The following is a 9522-nucleotide window of genomic DNA, read 5'->3' on the forward strand; positions in this document are numbered from 1 at the left end:
CTGTTCTGATTCTGTACCTGTAGCCCAGACAAACTCAGTCATGCTCAGGATCACCCAGTAACAACAAAGGCTGGACTCTTTGGCTCCTTCATGGGCTGTTTCTGAATTACTACTTCTGGAGAACTCAACCTAGGACAACGGAAGATAAATTTAGCTTTCCATATTTGACTGACAACACCTCTCCTTTGCCTTGCATTTGTGATCCAACTGCTGGTGTCAACTTCATGTAATTATTGGGCTCCAAAGAGCCCCCAGAGCTCTGCTCTAACATTGGCCCAAGTGACCAGCCTCTACCCTCCTGAGGCGTCTGATCCAGCCCCCTCAAGGGATATGGGACTTCTCTTTCCATAGGGTTCTCCATTTTATATACTGCACGGTAAGCCTTTAGTTCATGGCAGCTTTTGATTAAAGAGGTATCTATCAGAGGCAGGTCTTGGACTTGTTCTCCAACCTGTAAAGTCCGTGGGAAGCATGAACATGTCCACAATGATCAGGTTATATTCTGGTGGAACCAATCAGATTAGGGAGGTGTGGGATAGTATTCTTATGAAATCTGGTGAGGAAGAGTTAGACATTGGTGAAGAGCAATTCAAACATGGCAGATGCTCAATAAAGAATATCTTATCCTGTGTGTGTATCAATATATGTGCCCCTCATTTCAATGATCGAAAGAAGGGAGGGAGTTCTACAAATTGGGTCCCAAGACATCTAAATTGAATTGGTGAGAAGGAAGAAAAAGTAGGATAGGAATTAGAAGTCCTAACCCAAAAGAAAGCATGCACTGAAACCTAAGGTTAAGAAAGGGTGGAAGGGACTTCCCTGGTGGTCCTGTGGCTAAGACTTCGCCTTCCAATGCAGAGGGTGCGAGTTTGATCCCTGGTTGGGGGGCTAGGATCCCATATGTCTCATGGCCAAAAGGCCAAAACAAAGAACAGGAGCAATATTGTAACAAATTCAATAAGACTTTAAAAATGGTCCTCATCAAAAAAAAAAAAAAAAAAAAAAAGAGGTGGAAGATGGAGATCAGTGACATTGTAGATTCTATTTATTAATGTAAGCAACACTAGCTGCTAAAACAAACACTAAAATCTCAGTGGTGTAACACAATGAAAGTGTATTTCTATTCTCAGGCAAACAATCCTGATTGCCAAATATCCCATCAGTGGGTCCAATAAAAGATTAAATGTCCCTACCTCACATTATACAAAAAAATTAGTTCCAGGTGGATTGTGGATAACCATGTGAAAGTTAAAACAACAGAACTTCTAGACCAGTGCTGTCCAATAGAACTTTCCATGAAGATGGAAAAGTCCTTGTCCACTAGCCACATAATGCTATTGACCACTTGAAATACAGCTTGTTCAACTGAGGAAATTAGCTTTGAATTTTATTTAGTTTTCATTCATCTAATTTTAAATAGTCACATCTGGCTAGTGGCAACCCTAATGGATGGCACAGGTCTAGAAGATAACACACAACAAGATCTTCATGAGTCTGGGGTAGGCAAAGATTTCTTAAACAGGACATGAGGACGAATGTAAAGGAGGAAGACTGATACACTGAACTTCATTAAAATGAAGAATTTATGCTCACTAGAAGACATCATTAAGAAAATCAAAAGGTAATGCAAAGTTGCAGTGCAAAAGTATGACAAAGGACTCATATCCTAAATACATAAAGAAATTGTATTCATCAACAAAAAAGAGCAATAACCCAATTTTAAAAATAGCAAAAGATTTGAAGACACTTTATAGAAGAAATTATCTATCGAAATGGCCCAACATACATATGAAAAAGTGTTCAATACAATTTGTCATCAGGAAAAGCAAATTAAAACCATGGTGGGATACCATGTATCCACCAGAATGGCTAAAAACAACAAAACAAAACAAAAACTGACAATCCTAAGTGTTGGCAAGCACAAACTGGCATGCTCGTTCTCTGCTAATAGAAATGTAAATTAGTGAAACCACTTTGGAAAACTGGCAGTTTCTAATAAAGTTTAACATATACTTATAATTAAACCAGCAATTTCACTTCTTGGTATATATTGAGGAGAAATAGGTACATATATGCACCAAAAAATATGAATTAGAATGGTTTTTCAGCTACATTCTTAAGAGCTCAAAATGAGAGTAACCTAACTGTCCTTCAGTGGTAGAAGCATGAATAAATTGTTATTTAGGTGGGCACATGAATGTATGTGTATACACCAGGTGGAATATGAGGCAGTAATAAATACACACTACCACAGGAAAGAGTCCCACAAATATTGAGTGAAAGAAACTAGTTTCAAAAAGATACCCCATTAATAATTTATTTATATAAAACTAAAAACAATCAGAAATAATCTATAGTGATAAAAATCAGAAGAGCTGCTACTTTTGTGTGTGTATGTGTGTGTTGGTGGGAGTGAAGAAGAGGAGCAGGTAAAGGCAGAGTCATGAGGGAAGAATCTGGGTGCTAGTAATCTCTGCTTCTTAATCCAGATGCTGGTTAACCAGGTATGATCACGTGGCAAAAATCCTTTGTGCTGTACCATTACCATTTGTGCACTTTTCTGTTTGCGTGTTACGTGTCAGTAAAATATTTACTTAAAAAATCTCTATGAAAATTTATGAAGCGGGTCAAAGAATGATGAGCCGCCAGCGTGAATGACAAAGAGAGGTCTAGATCAATGATAAAAGGTTTATTTTCCCTTGTATGGCATTGTGTCTGACAAAGCTATGAACTAGAGATTGGGAGACTTCACCGTCTGAACTGTCACCTCTCAGAGATGGAGTTGCCTTTTTATGTATTTGAATACAGAAAGGGCTCATTTATCCCTTTAATAAATATTATTGAGCACCTCTACTAAGTGGTGGGCTCTCGTTTGGAGGGGCCAGTTAGGAGTAGCCAGGCTTTTAATTATTCAGAGAAGGTTAAAGCAGACGATGGGCCACTCAAACTTTTCCTTACCTTCTTTCTCCCCTTCACGGACAGCTCCCTAAGCTTTCTTCTGGCTGCCACGTTCTATGGAATTCTATGTGCTTTATTAAGGCAAGTAGTAGTGCCCAGATATAATTAATTCAAGGCTTCTAGATGAATAATTTTGTCCCCAAATCTGCAAACTCTTGTGGGCAGAGGCTTTGCCCGATTCTTCTATGAGCCCCTGTGCCCAGCAGAGAGGTGAAACTTTAGCAAAAGATTGAAGGTGTGGAGAATGAAAGAATAAATGCTAAAAGCATTTAGCACATACCTGCTTTTATTCCATTAGAGTTTTCTTTCTCATTCAAGGGGGAAAACATCTCAGGTTAAAAACACTCAACAGATAATTACATGGAGTGACAGAGATCTTCCTCTTCAAAGTTTTGATGTGGATGCTGGTTACCTGATTCCCAATCTCACCAAATTTAAAAAAAATCTCACTTATGTCACTGTCCCATTATCAGCTACCTGGGGACATTCTATGGATCAAACCTTTTTCTCCCTAGAATATAGACTTCCCATATCAAAGACAGATAGCACATCAATAACAGATAACACTGGTGTTTACCTATCTTTCCAAACCAGGTTAACAAAAAGTTGCAGTCTTGTTTTCCTTTTCTATGACTTGGGATCTCTATTCTGTGAGCCCACAGAGGGGACTGAGAAATGCATACTTTTGTCCTTGAGAAGGAAGGAAGATCTAGAATCAGATTTTTAAATAAATGTTTTGTTTTTGTGTCTTTTTTCTCAACCATGAATATTCTCTTCCTGGGAACACTGGGGACTTGATTCTGATGACCTCATTTCCTTTGAATCCTTTGATGTTTTGTTTCCTCTGCCTGAAGTATTTTACTGTCACCAGTGAAACCACAGAGAAGACCATATAACTGAATGTCTGTCTCTTCCATGCCCCGTGGATGTGGTGGTGGTGGGAACAGTTCTTGGCTTTGCCCTGAGATATTGGAACTCGTTGGAAGAAGTGAAAAGGCTAGCTGCCTGAAGGCTCCTTTCTTTTTTACTAGATATATAGGCAGGGTGGTAGGGTCAGATTAGTCAGTTTATGAACTATTCACAGATGGATTAGTCAGCTGATGGACTATTCAGGCCTCTGTTCCTTTTCCATTTCTCTTACCCTGCTAGGCTCCGGTTTATTCCACTCCAACATGGTTGTTCTTAAGGCCATAGAAAGAAGCAGGAAGAGAAGATGTAGTGGTGAATGATGGTACATAATGATGCTCAGAGGAGTGAAAATTAGTCTGATGAAGAGTGTCCAGTCATGTAGAAGGGGGGGGGGCGGAGCTTGCAGGAACTCAGCAACCTGGGCTGTTTCAAGGCATGCATCCAACCACTTGAAGAACAAATCTAAAAACAAAAGCCAACACCCTGATATAGATAATGAGCAAGCTGGTGTTACGCGAAGGATGCTGGACTTTGGGACTTGGGTCCCTATCCCAGACATACTCTTCAGCTAGACTAAGTCTGAGCTCTACAATGTGCCTCTGAGCCTAGTGATCTTTGTATTGCCTATTAATTTTATTTAAATTAAAATCTGTTGAGTGCCTCCGCTATACAAGGTGCTTTACAAACAGTATTAGGATTGCTCTTCACTGCAAGCTATAGCTGACAATAGCTTCAAGTATAAAGTCAATTAATGGTTAAGCATAACAGAAAGTTTGGCGGTATAAATTCCAGGGTTGGTAGCTCATTCTAGAGATGTCGTAAAAGATCTATGACTTTCTGATTTTTGTTGTACTGCTATCCTCATCATATTTCTGATTTTTTTTTTCATATGGTTGAAAATGGCTGCTGAAGATCAAAATAATCGTGTCCCCAGAGGGATGGAGAGAGGTGGGGGGCAAATGGTATTTCTACTCTCAATGCTTTTTTATTGAGGAGGCAAACACTTCCAGAACCCAGAAACATAACTCCTCTTACATCTCATTGACCAGAATTGTATCACATGCCTTCACCTAGACCAATGATCAGCAAAATGAAGTGAATTATCTTCATTGGTTTAGGCCAATCAAAAGTTATCCACCAGGTCTGAAGTCCTGGTCTACAGGAACAAAACAGGAAACTGATAGCAAGGAACAAGGGAAAATGAAAATTGAGTAGATAACCAATGGTATCTAGTACTTATTTATTTGCATAGGATCCTAGTCGACTGAGTCTGCAGAAAGAAAGTCCTTAAGGGTCTGAAAAAAGAAAAAGAGTGCGACTGGATACTTATCAAACTTTCCTGTTTAAACTGGTAGCCACAGTGGCTCAGTAAGCATTTTTTGGGTGGTTTAGGCTCCAGGCTTCGAAGTGTCAGTTCTAGCGATATGACTTGTTTTCACTGTTAAGACCTTTCAGTTCTTGGTGACATTGTTGTCTCATTTGTAGAACAGAACAAGGCCCATGAGCTTGGAGTTTTAATAAATTGATATTTTCATAGGTGCTTGAGATTGGAAATTATTGGTAAACATTAGTGAGAATTATTTATGAATGAGGAATATTCATTGCATATCTCTTATAACTTTATACCAAAGATAATGGTAGGGTCACTATATATATATATAAAATGTATTCATCTGAGCTGATGATCAGGCTCAAAATATAATTTCAGTGTCTTTAATTCTCAGCACAATTCAGAGTTTGTGATGTATAGTTTAGAGTGATCTTTAAAAATAGATTTCAATGGCCAACTTAAATATGAATACCTTAAGAATATTACTGGTAGTATTTATTCTACCTAACCAACCATCTATTAGGATTTCCATGTGACTCTACTGCTGTTACATCCACTTCAAATAGTTCAACTGACACCTCTCCTTTCCTGGAAGCCTTCTGCTCTTCTCAAGTTACTTATGTGGTTTATTCCATCACTGTGCACCAAGTTGCTTAGTTTTGAAAATTATGGTTATTCTTTTTATTTATCTTATTTTATTTTATTTTATTGCGGTATGTGGGCCTCTCACGGTTGCGGCCTCTCCTGTTGCCGAGCACAGGCTCCGGACGCGCAGGCTCAGCGGCCATGGCTCACGGGCCCAGCCACTCCGCGGCATGTGGGATCTTCCCGGACCGGGGCACAAACCCGCGTCCCGCGCATCGGCAGGCGGACTCTCAACCACTGCGCCACCAGGGAAGCCCAAAAATTATGGTTATTCTTGATGACTCCCTTCTCAGCACATTCAATCAGTTGTCAAATGTTATCAGCTCTGCCTTTAACACAGTTTTCATGCTTAACTTTCCTTGTTCATATCTCTTTCAGGTTAGCAGACTATATTTACATCTGGGAAAACAAACAAACAAACAAAAACATCTGGGGTGATTATCTGGCGGGGGGGCAGCGGGTAGGTGAGGGTTTCTAGTGTTTGGAGGACTTTTCCGAATTTTCCAGGTTTTCTATAATCATTTATCACCAGAAAAAAAATGAACATAGAAACAACAGAATCTGTTCTTCAGAGATGTTAATTCGGTTATTCTCAGTGTCCTTCATTCCTAAGTAGAAGATGCCTGTATCTGTGTCTGTCAGCATCTAATCTTCTGGAAGGTATGACCCTGGCTCATAAACATCCCACACAGCCTAGGCATTCCAGCTCAGTTAGATTTAGTTGAAGACTCGCCACACCAGACAGCCTCTGCTGGTCCTCTGGCTGCTCCACGCTGCTGCTGCCTCGGCCCATCACTAGCAAAGAAGAAATCTCTATGCCCCTCATCCGCGATCGCTCTGGCACGTGCAAAGCTGGCTTTACTGGGGATGACGCCTCTCGGGGAAGTGAGTTTCCGTCCATCATCGGCCACCCCTGACAACAGGGTGTCACGGTAGGCTTGGGACAGTCACGTGGGCGATGAGCCCAGAGCAAAGCTCAGCATCCTGACCCTCAAGTGCCCCATGGAGCACGGCATCATCACCAACTGGGACGACGTGGTATGGAGAAGATAGGCACCAACCACAGCTTCTACAATGAGCTGCGTGTGGTCCCCAAGGAGCACCTCCTGCTGCTGACCGAGGTCCCCCTGAACCCTGAGGCCCATCCTGAGAAGATGACTCAGATCTCCTTCGAGACCTTCAACACTCCGGCCGTGTGCATGACCGTACAGGCTGTGCTGTCCCTGTAGCCTCTGGCCGCACCACTGGTACTGTCCTGGACTCTGGAGACGGGGTCACCCACACTGTGCCCATCTGCTAGGAGTACGTGCCTCCCCCCCGCCCCATGCCATCCTGCGTCTGGACTACGGTGGCCGGGACCTGAACGACTACCTCGTGAAGATGCTCCCGAAGTGTGACCGCTGTTTCACCATCACCGCCCGGTGGGAAATCATGCGTGACATCAAGGGGCAGCTCTGCCACGTTGCCCTGGAGTTGGAGCAGGAGATGGCCACGGCTGTTTCCTCCTCCTCCCTGGTGAACAGCTGCGAGTTGCCCGACCGTCAGGTGATCAGCATCCACAGTAAACAGTTCTGGAGTCCAGAGGTGCTCTTCCAGCCCTCCTCCTGGGTACGGAGTCCTGTGGCATCCGGGAGATCACCTTCAACCGCATCCTGAAGGGTGACGTCTGGGGAGACCATCATGTACCCCACAATGCCCGCAGGATGCAGAGGGAGATCATTTGCACTGCCTCCCAGCAGGATCAAGATCAAGATCAAGATCAACCCTCCTGGGCTTCCCTGGTGGCGCAGTGGTTGAGAGTCCGCCCGCCGATGGAGGGGACACGGTTTCGTGCCCCGGTCTGGAAAGATCCCACATGCCGCGGAGCGGCTGGGCCCATGATCCATGGCCGCTGAGCCTGCGCGTCCAGAGCCTGTGCTCCACAACGAGAGAGGCCACAACAGTGAGAGGCCCGCGTACCGCAAAAAAAAAAAAAAAAAAAAAAAAAAAAAAGAGCAACCCTCCTCCTGAACACAAGTACTAGGTGCAGATCGGGGGCTCCATCCTGGCTTTCCAGTTGATGTGGATCCGCAAGCAGGAGTATGACAAGGCCCGCCCCCTCCATCGTCCACTGCTGCATAAGTTCGTTCAAGAGTATAAATTTGCCCTGGCAACTGTGCACACCTCATGCTAGCCTCATGAAACTGGAATAAGCCTTTGAAAAGAAATTTGCCCTTGAAGTTTGTATCTGCTATCAGCCCTGGATTGTACAACTTGCTGATTTTGACCTTCTGTTTACGTTAACTGTTCCTTTGGTCTATGTTTAATATCCTGTACATATCTTTGATTTAAACCCCCAATACATGCAGCTCCGTCACTATCTGGCTGAGGTGAGAACATGTTTGTGGAAGAAAGACCCATGGTCCTGATGAGAATTTGCGAGCCCATGAGTTTCTTGACCTGTGCAGGGTACTCGTGTGTAAGAGCTGCTTATTCCAGGATTTCTTTAGAGGCTGGCAAGAGTCCTGAGCCAGCTGGCATTTGTCTTTGGTGTCTGACAGGGTTGGGAAGGTCCCAACCTTAGAACCCACTTTCCTTTCTTACCTCACAATTTCCTGCCAGAATACCTGGTGGTTGTTACTTCCCTTGAGATGGAAAATGGTTTGCATTTACACCTATAAATGTGTTCATCCTTTGAATTTATGTAAGGTTTTTGTATGCAATTCCCAATTCTTTAAGAGATGACAACAAATGTTGGTTTTCTACTGTCACGTGAGAACTTTTGGTCCCAGCAACATTTGGTCATTGTGAGGGAAATAAAAGTACTGCAGTAAACAACAACAACAAATTCAGTTGATGGTTCGGGTAGAGGTGAACCACACAAAATTTTGTCACTCTTAAGATTAAAAAAATAACTAAAACAAATCCTTAAAATTTTAGTCTTCAAAAAACCCTCCAAATGGCTCAAAGTTTCAAAAGAAAGAATAAGAGATTATGAGAAAGAAGAGAGAGAAACTTTCAACCTGCTTCCTTTAGAAGTTACCATTAATTCTCTTATCAGTTCAAGAATTTATTTCGTTCTATGTAACTTTCTCCAACTTTTAGTTTAAATCTTTTTTGTACATTTTTCAATAACTTTCCCTTCGTTTGGACTCTGAGTTGAATCATATCATTAAGATTCTAGGCAGAAAGTTTCAGAACAGTTGGACATTGGGATATTACAGCATTCAGAATAAGTTATTCTACATCATTAGTATATACTGTGCATCTACCTTGCCTAAAATTTTGACAAAGTCTTTGACAAAGGCTGAGAGAAAGCAGTTCCCAGAGAAGGAAGAAAAGAAATTTCATTCTAGCTGGCTAGACTAGATAGCATCTTGATTTACTATCAAGTTTCCCAAATATTGGCAAGTAATGATTTTTGTGTAAATTATACACTTTGATGTGTACAGAGGCTATGGAGCATTTTATATGAAGTAATAATATTAAGTATTTTGATTAAATTAATGACTGCTTAATCTGAAATCTAAGGAAATAAACAACACTAAATATGACACACTCACCCTTTATGGACTTAAATTCTGGGACAGTCCAAGTTGCCATTTTTGCTGATCTTTGTGGATATAAGATTGAGTTACTTTATTAGCAACAGCAAGACTTTCAATCTTCAGTTGCCAAATTATGTGGCCACTTCTGGAAAG

The 9522-nt window shown here is 41.9% G+C and overlaps 1 pseudogene; it reads left to right on the forward strand.

Annotated features, from left to right (window-relative positions):
* LOC132424476 (actin, cytoplasmic 2-like) overlaps positions 1–7639 on the forward strand; it is a 62372-nt pseudogene extending 54733 nt beyond the window's left edge.
* The last annotated feature ends 1883 nt before the right edge of the window (positions 7640–9522 follow it).

Source organism: Delphinus delphis, chromosome 4, assembly GCF_949987515.2.
Source record: "Delphinus delphis chromosome 4, mDelDel1.2, whole genome shotgun sequence".
Lineage (NCBI taxonomy): Eukaryota > Metazoa > Chordata > Mammalia > Artiodactyla > Delphinidae > Delphinus > Delphinus delphis.